Raw genomic sequence first — 13,909 nt, 5'->3', positions numbered from 1 at the left:
TTTTTTGGTTAGTGTTTTTTGTATCTGGTCTAAAAAACTTCTGTCTACCTCAAGGTTGTAAAGATATTCTATGTTTTCTTCTGGATGCTTCACAGTTCTCGGATTTATATTTAGGTGTATGATCCATCTTGAATTAATTTTTGTAACAGAATAAAAGAGGGATCACAATTTATGTTTCCTCATACTGATTTTCATCTGTTCCAACAAATATTTCTTGAAAACACTTTTCTTTTTGGATTATTTCTGGACTATTGTGTTTCACCGATCTATTTGCATAGCTCGATGTTATTATTGCATGTATGTTTCAAAATTCAGAATGGCAACTCTTTACACTGCTTGCTCCCCCAAACCCAAGCATACGGTCATTAATAGTGTCTTATATTTGCTTAGGACTTGATACTTTTCAAAGTCTGTAGTTGACTTACAGTAGTATGTTAGTAGTATTAATTAAATGCCTGTCATGTACCAGTATTGCTCTCTGCTCCTCCTTTACGTTATTCATTTAATACTTATTAGCCCTTTCACATAGGTATTATCTTTATTTTATTGATGAAGAAACAAAGGCATACAGTAATTAAATAACACCTAAGATCACACAGTCAGTCAGTCCTAGACGTGCAATTCCAAACCAGCTCTAATGGGCTAAGAGTTTATACTCCACCCTCTGCTATGGGGACAATGTGGTAATGTAATCTACTTTAAGCCAAAAGGTGCTCCTTGGACAATTTAGAAGGTATATTGCTTTAAGGTAAAATCTTAACTGTATATTTACTTATACAGCTAGTGTTTGTGCTGTTGTTTTTATCAGTATATTGATAGAAACCGTTGAATCTGAAGGAAAAAAAGTGAAAACAAAACAAGACATGTTTGATGCTGTGGGAAGAAAGTATTAGAAGTGAAATCTAATCGCTCATGACATAGAAGGCATAAACAAAGCAGCAAACTGAGGAATTGGGGGAATTGGGGAAAAGGTGAGCCCTATGTGCATTCTCACTGATCTGGCTATTCCGTGGTTCAGGGTGTCTAATAAAATGAATACATGCTCAGAATGCTGCCCCCCTGCCTTTCTTTCTTGGGTCCATAAATGACTCTAGTGAGGTGGGAGGTAGGCTCTTCATTGTTTCTACTTGGAGCCACTGACTTTTAAGTTTTAATAAAAAAAAAATAGAGCACAAAGACATTTTCAAGAGAAGCCTTATGTTGCTTCTGAAAGCATTACAATATAATCAAGAGTTTGCCTCCTTGAGTTCTTTGTAAGTTTGGTTGCCTAGAGAAACAGCCTGGCGGCCTCCAGGGTCATCACTGTGAACAAACAGCAGCTCCAGTGGGATGGCTCACACCTCTTAATCACTTCCAGCGCCAAGAGCGCAGGAGTCAAGTGCACGGGAAGAAAAGAGCCAACCTGGTCAAACTAGTTTGACTTTTAAAAAGAACCTGAATCATACGTTTCTGTTCACTTTGAAAATAGTTCTGGACTATCATTTAAATGGCACCTTACACTGAGGCAAGTCTTCTGAACTACCAGATGTTTAAAAAAAAATAGATCGGATTCTGGTTCTGAATTTTTTCAGCAGCAATCACAAGAGTTGAATTTTCATTCATTTGTCTGCTCTTTCATTCATTCATTCATCTATTCATCACTCAACAGGCATTCATTGTGCTAAATTCCTTGTGCTAAATTCTGCTTGGTGAATATTTGCAATCTTATTATTGTTTAAGTGATTGCCTGTTTTTTGAGAAACAACAAACAGAAAGAAGATTATGAAGGCCAGGCACGGTGGCTCACGCCTGTAATCCCAACACTTTGGGAGGCTGAGGCAGTTGGATCACCTGAGGTCAGGAGTTCAAGACCAGCCTGGCCAACATGGTGAAACCCCGTCTCTACTAAAAATAAAAAAAATTAGCTGGGCATGGTGGCAGATGCCTGTAAACCCAGCTATGAGGCAGGAGAATTGTTTTAACCCAGGAGGCGGAAGTTGCAGTAAGCCGAGATCGTGCCACTGCACTCCAGCCTGGGTGACAGAGACCCTGTCTTAAAAAAAAAAAAAAAAAAAGATTATGACTTTGCATAGAATTCAGTTGGGGGATGGAGAGAACACAGAGAGGTCAGGATGTTTTAACTGTAAAATATATAGGGGCGGGTATGGTGGCTCACGCCTGTAATCCCAACACTTTGGGAGGCTGAGGTGAGTAGATTGCTTGAGCTCAGGAGTTTGAAACCAGCTTAAGCAACATGCCAAAACCCCATCTCTACAAAAAATACGAAAAATTAGCTGGGTGTGGTGGCCCATGTCTGCAGTCCCAGCTACTTGGAGGCTGAGGTGGGAGAGTGGCTTGAGCCCAGCAGGCATAGCTTGCAGTGAGCCAAGATCATGCCACTGCACTTCAGCCTCGATGACAGAGCCAGACTCTGTCTCAAAAAAAAAAAAAGTGTGTGTGAATATATATATGGCAGAACATAATTATTCTTATAGTTCTGTTTCAATAGTACATTACCTTGGAATATTAGTCCCTAGGTTTTGATGATATATTTGCTTTTCTAACTCATCAGTATTTTTTCACTGCGTAGATCAGTACCTTTTGGGTGGTTTTGAGTACATTATAATATTGTAGTTTACTTTTTGTGATGTACTGAGTATTTGAGGGTACTGCAAGGTGAGTATTTGCAGATATTTCATTTTTGAGTTTAAATATTAATAATATCCCCAGTTTCATAAGCTGGTTATGAATGTAAGACTGACTGATAAACAGATCTGACTTTTTTTGGAGGGGGCGTGGGCAGGATCGGTATTAAAACTTTCTGCAAATTTTCTCCTAAGTTTCACCAAATAACAGAAAGCTGTGTCTGTTGGTCAGCATTACTAGTTTGTGGAAGTTGGGTCAGCATTACTGGTTTGTGGAAGTTGCTTTACCCTCTCATATTTGCTCATAGTCATTTTCCAAAATACTTTTAGGTTTCTAGTTAAAGTACTGTTGCCATGCCAGGCCCCTGAATTATGGCGGACATCTGAGGCCAGGCCCAGGAACTGCCAAGGCTAGGCTGGGAATGGAACAAAAGGAGAGCCAGACCCGGGAACTGGCAGGACCGGGGAGTGCTTAGAAACTAGCGGTTAAAGATGGAGTCTAGGAACAGTCGAGAGTCACGCAAATATTAAAGGTGCCCTTGGCCTCATGAGTGGTCGGTAGGAGCTGGCTGCAAGGAGCCGGCTGCAAGGAGCCTTTAAAATGGTGCCGAGTTCTTCCTCTGCCAGAAAGCCTTTCCTCCGTGCTGACTGTGTCAAAGGCTACTCCCAGGTGTGCTGAGCAGGGGAGCCGTGTGGGGGCATGGCCGTAGAGTTAACCTCTAGAGAGGGGACATGTGTGGGCTGCACAGGATTCTGGGGGGCTGACCTAGGAGGGGCAGCAGTGCAAGTCCTCTTACTCCTGGTCCTGTGCTCCTTTTAATACGCCACGCTGCTGCTGCCTCTGATCTGGAAAGCTTTTCTGATACAATGGCGGCTCCTCGTCTTCTTCCATCTCTAAGGAGATTAGTTACAAGGCAGGAAGTTGAATAGCGTCAGGCTTTAATCTCCTGGTTATTCTGAGGCTGTTTGATGTTAGCTCTTCCTTCAGTCCAGGGCTTTGAAAGGGCTTATTTTTTTTCTGTGACAGAGAAATGACCAGGACACAGCCATATATTAAATTCCAAGGGCCCTCACATCTATGTGCTTTGTGTATTCTGTGTACAAATATACATAATGATTTTTAGAGAATATTGCTTTCTTTTTTCTCTCTCTCTTTAATGCATTTGTTTCTTGCTCCTGTTTCCTCTTAGCTCATTTTTATTCCATTAGGTTGTAGCTGGGCTGATTCTCTGAGTGTGCCTTCTCAGCCTGTGGGGTGAATACAGGATTAAGAACACAGACAGAGCCTGACAGCCACGTTAATTGTTTACTTACTTACTATTTAACACATAATATCAGGCTTGTTTCTCTGTTTCCTAGCAGCTGGAGTGAGATATCCTCCTGCTCCACCGTAAAACCCTCTGCTGCAGCCTAACTTGACATATACAGCCTGAATTTTAGATTCTTACAAAACACGTTCAAATTTAATGTTTTGAAGAGCATCCAACTAGAGTAATAAAATACTATTTAGAACGAGTTTTTAGAGGATCTGTTTTACTAAAAAGAGAACAAACTTCATAATTGCCATATCAACTATTCTTAAATGGCATATCAAATAACTTCACAACACTGAAAACTTCATGTTTTTACTTGTTTTATAAATTCTATAATCAGTTTTATGTTATTTGTTTGTTTAGTAAATGCTTGTTTTTAAACCATAATACAAAAGTAAAAGCCACTTCTGTTTCTATACACATTACATAAATGTCGATTGTAAGTGTAATTGTGTCGTTAGTTCCTATGTGGAATACGGGCTACAGTACGTGGGCTGCACCCATCACCAATCGAGGTTTCCTTTACTAATACGTATAATGATCTTTTTGTGAGCAATCATACATTCCTGCATAATTAATTGAATCTTTGTGTTGTCCAAGAAAGACAAACCCAGCTTTAGGACCTTAGCTTGGCTGAGCAGAAACAGTACAATGTTTTGCTCACGGGCTTCCAAGTTTGAATGTGGTATCATTTTTTCAAGAGATAATGGGCTTATAGTTCTGGGTTTGATCACCTCTGCCATGTGACATTTTCCTTTGATTTTCAGCACTCCAATCATTGTTCAATGGAAGACTTAAAAGAAGCCCTGTGACTCGGGCTCAAATCTGAATAAGATAGTTTCGAAGGAGAAGGAAGAGAAGTTAGATAAAGATGAGAATTCAGAGGTGGAGAAGTAAGGTGAGAGTCTGGGGCAACATGCCTGCCTGGTGTGTTCTAGAGAACCCAGCAAGTCCCATCACAAAAACCTCCAATTAAGCCTCAAAGCACAATAAATTTTCCTCTTATCCAGAGAGAATATTATATCTTTCTAAAGAAGCAGCATATGGGAGCTGCTGGGAAGGCTTTCCAGTGCAATTAAAAGGCAGATAGATCAGAGAACGCAGGGCTCCTGAAGCTGTCTGATCTCTTGCCTATGATTTGTCTCAAGTGCAATTGACAGCCCCAACTAGCAATTACAATGCAGAGACTGGTATAGCTGGAGACTGGTCCAACAGGGAGGGAAGGCTTGACCATTTACATGCAGTTAATTATTAAGGGCTGTCAGATGTCAGAATGGGAATTGGTAATATTGTGGTTAAACGCCCACCACATGTCTAATTTGAGTTGTGCCCACTACCTCCAGCACCAGTTCAAATTAAGTCTACATTAATGTCTGATGACTCACAGCTGTGCAGCATGCAACTCCGTGTACTCCAGGGGTGGGAGGGGAATTTGCATACCAGTTAGTGCCAGATAATGATTATGAAAGATGTGAATTTCTCTTTGTTGGAATAAGTACCATATAAGCCACAGCGATAGTTACTGTTTTAAAACCATCTTCATGCTTAAGAAAATGTTGATCTGTAAATTAGCTTCTTGGTGCAATGAATTTCACTTAAGAAAGGCAATTCCAGGTGAAACAATTTTCATGTTGTCAGTGGGTGCCAAATAGGCCCCAAAGAGATCAGAATATGGCCAAATGAGAATTGAAATAAAACCTGTCTTTATAATAATTCTCTATTAAGCTTGATGAGAGTTTATGTTTCGGGCTGCCAAAATACTGTTTTTGTTTTTTTTGGATGACAATGATTTTGAATGTAGTGCTCCAAGTGGGCCCCTGGAGCTGTGCTCATGGTGCCCACCTGCCTAGCATTTGGTGAAGGGAGATTTCTGGGGGTCTTCCACCATGCCAATGATCTCACAGCAGGTTTCTACCCATCCAGACAGGCAGAGAGCAGGTGTCACTCGGCTCAGAGGTGCACTCTGATGGTGGCCAGGGACTTCGGAAGCTTTGAGAGCGATGGCCGATTTCCAGCAATCCAGAGGGCTGTATGGGGAACCCCTCATGCAGAAATATTTTGGGGTCCTGGGCAAACATATGGTTTTGTGATATGTGGTAAGCAGAGGGGAATGGAAATTGGTGGTGGGAGCCAGGTGGGCATATTGGCATTCCATGCTCTTGGCCATTCCATGGGCTGGCTTGCTAGAAACTACATGCTTAGAAGGAAGCTGGTGTTAGGCACTATTTATTATGAAAAAAAAAGCACTTCTGAGAAGACCAAAACAGGAATCCTTTGTTTATAAAACAGATGGTATAGACTGTCCTTTCATCAAAAATCATACCATTTTGCCCTTTATAAACAAATTGATAGGAAATCACTTCAAAAACCAAGTCAAAGCTTAAAAAATCATGTTCATTCTTGGCACTAGAGGTCTTTTGTTTTCTTTTACTTAGCTAAAAATAAAGATATATTTAATGACAGACAGATGAAGGAAAAATAGGACTTTGATAAGGTTTAAGCATTTTCAGTGATGACCACAGAAGCATTTAGAAAACACAAGAGGATGTGAATGTGTCACATGCTTGGGTTTCATGCTAAACAGACAGCAGGAGCTATGGAATGGAGACCTCACTTGGGGCCAAGAGACTATCTGTTTCCATTGAAGTTCCTAAAAAAACCCTTTGTGGGGAGGCGGCCTCCAAGCGGGAGCAGAAGGCCAAGTGCAGGCCTCAGCCTGGTCACTCTGGTTAGTGTTCTCTTTCTGTCCTCCAAGTGGGTGATTAGAAAGCCCAAACATAATGATCTGTTATGGACAGAGATCACAGCGCTTGCGGTTTCCAGAAGCTGCTGCTGACGTGATCTTGACAAGAGCACCAGCTCAGGGGTCACTCAAGTTGGAGCTATGGGCTTGGCGCCATGAGAAAACTTCAGTACTGGGGACCGTTGAGCATCACACAGAGTGTGAGGTGGCTTTCTTTCATCAGGTGTTTGGTCTGAGCTAGACTACTGCTTCTCTCTGCTCATCACTTATTTCAAGTAGAGTTATTTCCTGCTGGTACCCAGAGACTTGGTCATGACTAATGAAACCATAATGCTTCCTAAATAATAACCAGGCATACTGACTGTACAGTAAAAATTCTGCCATTCGGGGCCCATCTGAAACCAACAAGTGTGCATTATGCCTGCAACACTTGTATGATAGGACACCTGTTTGCAAACTCATTTTTCTTTTTGGTCTATTCCTCTGATTTCCTGTTTTCAGAAACACCAAATAGCCTTCCCTTCTGCTTTGTTAGCAACTTCTCTATCTTACAAAATTGTCAGTTTGATGAGTTGTTCTAGATTTAATACCACACTTCTTAAAGGGCCTGACTTTCTGGGTGGTAGATGCAGTATAAAGACTGGGATAGAAATTACATTTGTGTCCTAATGTCTACTGGGTCCTGTGAAAAATGGTACCCAGGAAAGGATAAATATTTGTCCCAAGATGATAGAAGTTGATAAATTTTACTAAATTAGTAAAGGCAGCCTGCAGGAGCCACAGAACACACCAGTCAGTTTTGCTCTGATGCTAGATATGGTTCCTTGCCTGGGAGTGAACTAGTTCCCCAGTCCTAAAGAATGAAGTCCACTGGGGGTGCTGAGGGGGTTGCATTCTCAGTTGGGAGGGATGGAGGGAAGCTGCCAAGCTTGACCCAGCTTTGCCATTTCATCCTTTACTAGCTGGCCTGCCTTGAGCAAGCTATTTAGCTCTTTAGAATCTCAGTAACTTGCTTTGCAAAGTCGGGGAAATAACACCCTCATAAGTTTGTTATGAGAAACCAGTGACACAGACCACATGGGCATTATCCCAGTACCAGACACATGGCAAGAACTTGACTGATGTGCCTTTCTTTCCTCTGTCTTTTCCTCATTACTTTATATTATGGTTATCTTAATGACAATATCTTTTCTTTTTAGTTATTACAGAGTTTTCATAACAGTTTCATGCAGATCATTATTTTCGATAATGTATTTCTTACTTTTTTTAGCACTTACCCAAAGTGCCACCAATGTAGTTGTTATGTAACTATCTGTTTTATGTTTGTCTTCTCCTTAGTATGTAGTAGCTCTTTGAGGACAGGGCCCATGCCTGCCTAGTTCATTTCGGTATTCTTGGTGCCTCCTATTACCTGGCACAGAGGACACACTCAAAACCTTTGTTGGGTAAATAAATCAATTCTTTTTTTTTTTTAACTTTTCTTTTCTTTTTTTTTTTTTGAGATGGAGTCTCACTCTGTCACCCAGGCTGGAGTGCAGTGGCGCAATCTTGGCTCACTGCAAGCTCTGCCTCCCAGGTTCACACCATTCTCCTGACTCAGCCTCCCAAGTAGCTGGGACTACAGGCGCCCGCCACCATGCCCAGCTAATTTTTTGTATTTTTAGTAGACGGGGTTTCACCCTGTTAGCCAGCATGGTCTCGATCTCCTGACCTTGTGCTCTGCCCGCCTCGGCCTCCCAAAGTGCTGGGATTACAGGCGTGAGACACCGCACCCGGCCTAAATAAATCAATTCTTACAAAAACCCAGACTCACGTGGGGTAGGAGAGAGAGTCCTGTTGGAAAGATGAGTGCTTGATGGACAAAACAACAACAACAACAACAACAACAAAACCAAACAAACCTGTAGCTGTCCAATCTCCCAGGTCTTCTGATTTCTGCTCTAACAGCCAATAAACCTTGTTGCTTCTCAATGGCACTGGGTTTTCTCTGGCATAGTCTTGTCCAATACTTAGGTACCTGAGCTGGGGGTCAGTTTGAATGAAAGGATAGTAAGAACAAATAGTGAAAAGTTCATTAAACTACAAGCCTTATAATTTCTGCTTGGAAAACCTTGGGACAAATTAACCATGTGCCTTAATTATCAGCCTCATCTGGGTCATGTCTGCTCTAGGCTTCAACCCTGCTGAATTCTCTCTCATGTCAGGTTTTGTGTACATGACATTTCCTTTATCTTTATCCTCCATTGACACACACACCCTCCCCTGCCTGCCTAACTCCTGTTTATTCTTCAGAGCTCAGCCCAGGGGCCCCTCTCTGTACCACACAAATTTAGGTTAGGTCCAGTTTTAGGTGCTTCCGAATTGTGTATTTCACCCTTTATCTAAAGTGTATCATGCTACTTTGTAATTTCCTTACTTATCTGTGTTCCTTTCCAAATCTTAAGCCTCCAAAGAGCAAGAAATAGGTTTATTTCGTATGCTCAGGACCCGGAAGACTGCCTGGCATAAAATATTTGGTGCTCAAAAAATTTTGTCAACTGAAAGTATAAGGTAGAAGGAGAAAGTCTCGTATAAATTCCTCTCCCTCATTGATAACCACTTTAATTTTTGGCAAGACAGGTGAAATCAACAACATAAAGACAATATAACTGTGTGTGTCACATAGACAATATAGCTATACAAGGATTAGAGAAAATATATTAAAATGATTAAAGACAACAGACTTTTCAATTTCATTTGCAAACTAAGCCATTTATTTATCTTCCCCACTATGGATTGGCTTTTTGAAAATTAGATAAATGAAATTGGTCTGACCCCTCTGGAATTTTTTATTGTTTCTACACTGATTATTTGAATTGCATGTGTCTCCATAATTTTGGTTCCATTTGCAAAAGGAAATGAGGCCCGCTGTCTTGGATACCTACGTTTTTCTCTGGTCTCCAGCACAGGTGAGCAGCACAGCCCTCATGCATCAGGTCTTAAATAAGTTCTTTTGGAGCCTTTCAGTTAAGTGAAGTATGAGAACTTTCAGGGTTTCCAGGATCTAAGCAACCAGGAACAATTCCCCACTGTTTTCAGCAAGACAAACAGAAAAAAAAAGAGGGGAGGGGAGAGAAAACCCTGGTCTCTGATAAATAACCTTTCCATATGAAGTGCACACCAGTCTGACACAAGTAATTAGCTGTCAGGTGCTGGGCTTTGCTGTCAGAGGCCAATTTTCAGATTAGTGTTAATTGCAGCCCCCCGCTCCACCCCGCAGCCTTCGAGGGCCTTTGCTCCCACCCCTCAGCCCTCAGCAGGCTCCCTTCCCCAGCTTGCTGCCAGTGTGACTGCAGCCTAGAGTAATGGAGCTGGCAGGGTGGAATCAATTACTGGCCAGTGAAGATTTTCCCACAGGTCTGGGCTTGGGAAAGGAGGGCTATTCCTGCTGCCTAGACAGCTGGCCTGACTGTCCACTGGGAAAGGGGCCTACCCAAGGAGAGAGAGGGGCTTGCTAGTGATAAACCGCTGACAGCCCATACATTATTGACAGGATTTGGCAGAGAGGGGCCTCTGCTACCTCTGCTTGTCCTGGTTCTCTTTGAGTTTTGTGCTTGCACTGACTACTGCTTTATCCCAACATCTTGCTGCCCACCTGAAAGTACACATACAGAAAAACCCAGTTCCCATTTGCTTATGGATCTCAGTCCAAGAGGAAAAAGAAAAGGAAGATGGGATGGGGTTATTACAGTCTAACAGCAATATTTGGAGATAAATTATTTGTGCAATTTTTCTATTTAATTTTTTTTTTTTTTTTTTTTTTTTTTTGAGATAGAGTCTTGCTCTGTCGCCAGGCTGGAGTGCAGTGGCGCAATCTCGGCTCACTGCAACCTCCACCTCCTAGGTTTAAGTGATTCTTCTGCCTCACTCAGCCTCCTGAGTAGCTGGGACTACAGGCACCTGCCACCACACCCAGCGAATTTTTGTATTTTTAATAGAGACGGGGTTTCACCATGTTGTCCAGGATGGTCTCAATCTCTTGACCTTGTGATCCACCTGCCTCGGCCTCCCAAAGTGCTGGGATTACAGGCGTGAGCCACCGCGCCCGGCCCCTATTTAAATTTTTTTATCATGATGAGAGTCATGCTTTGTATCATTTTGGTTCAGTTGTAGTCACCCCATGTAATTCATGATGGAACCTGTGCTGGTGCCACCTGAGTTTTATGGTCACTTCCAAAGTTTTGAGATATTTTGAATTTTAGTCAGAAGATTCATTTAGAATTGTACTTAAACAATCCTAAACTCAAAGTTTTGAGACACTTTGAACTTTAGTCAGAGGATTCGTGTAGGATTGCACTTAAAAAATCCCCAGCCAGGCATGGTGGCTCATGCCTGTAATCCCAGCACTTTGGGAGGCTGAGGTGGGATGACGCTTGAGCTCAGGAGTTCAAAATCAGCCTGGGCAACAAGGCGAAACCCCATTTCTACAAAAGTTACCAAAATTAGCTGGACACGGTGATGCACACCTGTAGTCCCAGCTACTCAGGAGGCTGAGGTGCGAGGATCGCTTGAGCTCTCCCTTAAACAGGAAGTTGAGGCTGCAGTCAATGCACTCCAGCCTGAGTGACAGAGCAAAACCTTGTCCAAAAAAAAAAAAAAAAAAATCTTGCCCCTCCATGTTTTCTGCTTAGCAATAATAATAAAATCTTCATGAAGATGTTTTGCTTTCAATTTTCCACTATCGTTTATGTCTTTATCTGAAATTTTGAGCAAGAATAACCACTTGAATGTAGGCAAACTAAAACCCCACAGTGTTTTAATAATACCACTGACTATTCAAGAACAGACAGTTCATATTAAAGTACCAAAATCCATTTACAATAATATAAACATTTCAGAGAAACTTTCATCTTTGAAAGATGCATTAAACTGTTTAACTTTCCATAAAATAGACATTAAAACAAGACAAGAAAACTACACTGAAAGAATGATATAAAAACTAATGCCACATTATAACAAATTAAAACATTTATACAAGAAAATCTTTTCTTAATGACCTCTTAATTGATTTCCCTTTTATCATATGTTGTTTTCTTTTAGGAAACTAACATTCAGGTTGAATTTTTTTCTTTCTGTTTTGTACATAAAATGTCTATGGATCTAAGAGAAAGTTTAACTGTATAATTGGAACAGTCTTTGATTACAATCACTCAGTTCAAAATTAAAGTAGATAAATAAGCATGGGTCTGGAATGTTAAGAAAAAAAAAGTGGGCTGTTGCAATAAAACAGGTTCATATCCCTTGAGTGACAAGTTTCAGATGCTAGGCCTAAAGGTCTCTTGGAAACCTAACGACTGGGATGAGAAATGCAAGTTTGAGATTCACTAGCCATACCTCCTGTAATCAAAGAAAAATGATCATGGAGAGTTCCCCTAGCTCTCCCTTGTAAAAAGTGATTCCCCGCTCTTTGCCCTCAAAGAAGGCTGGAGGTTGGGGGGCATAGGAGGTGGAATTAAGAATCAAGAATGCTCCCACCTGTTCTGTGCACAGGAGGGGAGGGCTTATAGGTGACTTCTTTCAAATCACACCTGTGACAATGTTAAATGATTCTAAATCCCGGAATGAGGGGTTTGTGACCAAAGTTCTGTTGTGCGACGTCCTGGTTAAACTCTATGGAATCTTGAATCCCTGGTGACTGACATTTAAAATGATGTCATTAGTGTCCTTGTTTTAAAAAAGTCCCTATCGGATGCCCTCTCTCACCACTCCTATTCAACATAGTGTTGGAAGTTCTGGCCAGGGCAATCAGGCAGGAGAAAGAAATAAAGGGTACTCAATTAGGAAAAGAGGAAGTCAAATTGTTCTTGTTTGCAGATGACATGATTCTATATCTAGAAAACCCCATCGTCTCAGCCCCAAATCTCCTTAAGCTGATAAGCAACTTCAGCAAAGTCTCAGGATGCAAAATCAATGTGCAAAATCACAAGCATTCTTATACACCAATAACAGACAAACAGAGAGCCAAATCATGAGTGAACTCCCATTCACAATTGCTTCAAAGAGAATAAAATACCTAAGAATCCAACTTACAAGGGATGTGAAGAACCTCTTGAAGGAGAACTGCAAACCACTGCTCAACGAAATAAAAGAGGATACAAACAAATGGAAGAACATTCCATGCTCATGGATAGGAAGAATCAATACTGTGAAAATGGCCATACTGCCCAAGGTAATTTATAGATTCAATGCCATCCCCATCAAGCTACCAATGACTTTCTTCACAGAATTGGAAAAAACTACTTTTAAGTTCATATGGAACCAAAAAAGAGCCCTCATTGCCAAGTCAATCCTAAGCCAAAAGAACAAAGCTGGAGGCATCAAGCTACCTGACTTCAAACTATACTACAAGGCTACAGTAACCAAAACAGCATGGTACTGGTACCAAAACAGAGATATAGACCAACGGAACAGAACAGAGCCCTCAGAAATAATGCCACACATCTACAACTATCTGATCTTTGACAAACCTGACAAAAACAAGAAATGGGGAAAGGATTCCCTATTTAACAAATGGTGCTGGGAAAACTGGCTAGCCATATGTAGAAAGCTGAAACTGGATCCCTTCCTTACACCTTATACAAAAATTAATTCAAGATGGAGTAAAGACTTAAATGTTAGACATAAAACCATAAAAACCCTAGAAGAAAACCTAGGCAATACCACTCAGGACATAGGCATGGGCAAGGACTTCATGTCTAAAACACCAAAAGCAGATAGGCATGGGCAAGGACTTCATGTCTAAACACCAAAAGCAATGGCAACAAAAGCCAAAATTGACAAATGGGATCTAATTAAACTAAAGAGCTTCTGCACAGCAAAAGAAACTACCATCAGAGTGAACAGGTAACCTACAGAATGGGAGGAAATTTTTGCAACCTACTCATCTGACAAAGGGCTAATATCCAGAATCTACGATGAACTCAAACAAATTTACAAGAAAAAAACAAACAACCCCATCAAAAAGTGGGTGAAGGATATGAATAGACAATTCTCAAAAGAAGACATTTATGCAGCCAAAAGGCACATGAAAAAATGCTCATCATCACTGGCCATCAGAGAAATGCAAATCAAAACCACAATGAGATACCATCTCACACCAGTTAGAATGGCGATCATTAAAATGTCAGGAAACAACAGGTGCTAGAGAGGATGTGGAGAAATAGGAACGCTTTTACACTGTTGGTGGGACT

General features: G+C 41.2%; 1 protein-coding gene across 4 annotated transcripts in view; it reads left to right on the top strand.

Moving 5' to 3' along the window:
* The window catches only part of TPD52 (tumor protein D52), a 381,723-nt gene that overhangs the window by 301,989 nt on the left and 65,825 nt on the right, over positions 1-13,909 (top strand). The window contains exon 8 of one of the 4 annotated variants that reach the window (XR_010127246.1): positions 809-971. The exons of the other annotated variants lie outside the window; for them this stretch is intronic. The gene's annotated coding sequence lies outside the window, so the exon portion shown is untranslated. Of the gene's footprint in view, positions 1-808; positions 972-13,909 lie in introns of those variants that run through there. 4 annotated transcript variants of the gene reach the window in all.

Source organism: Pongo pygmaeus, chromosome 7 (genome assembly GCF_028885625.2).
Source record: "Pongo pygmaeus isolate AG05252 chromosome 7, NHGRI_mPonPyg2-v2.0_pri, whole genome shotgun sequence".
Classification (NCBI taxonomy): Eukaryota; Metazoa; Chordata; class Mammalia; order Primates; family Hominidae; genus Pongo; species Pongo pygmaeus.
Note: the sequence above shows the minus strand (reverse complement) of the source record. Positions and strands in the feature narration are given on the sequence as shown.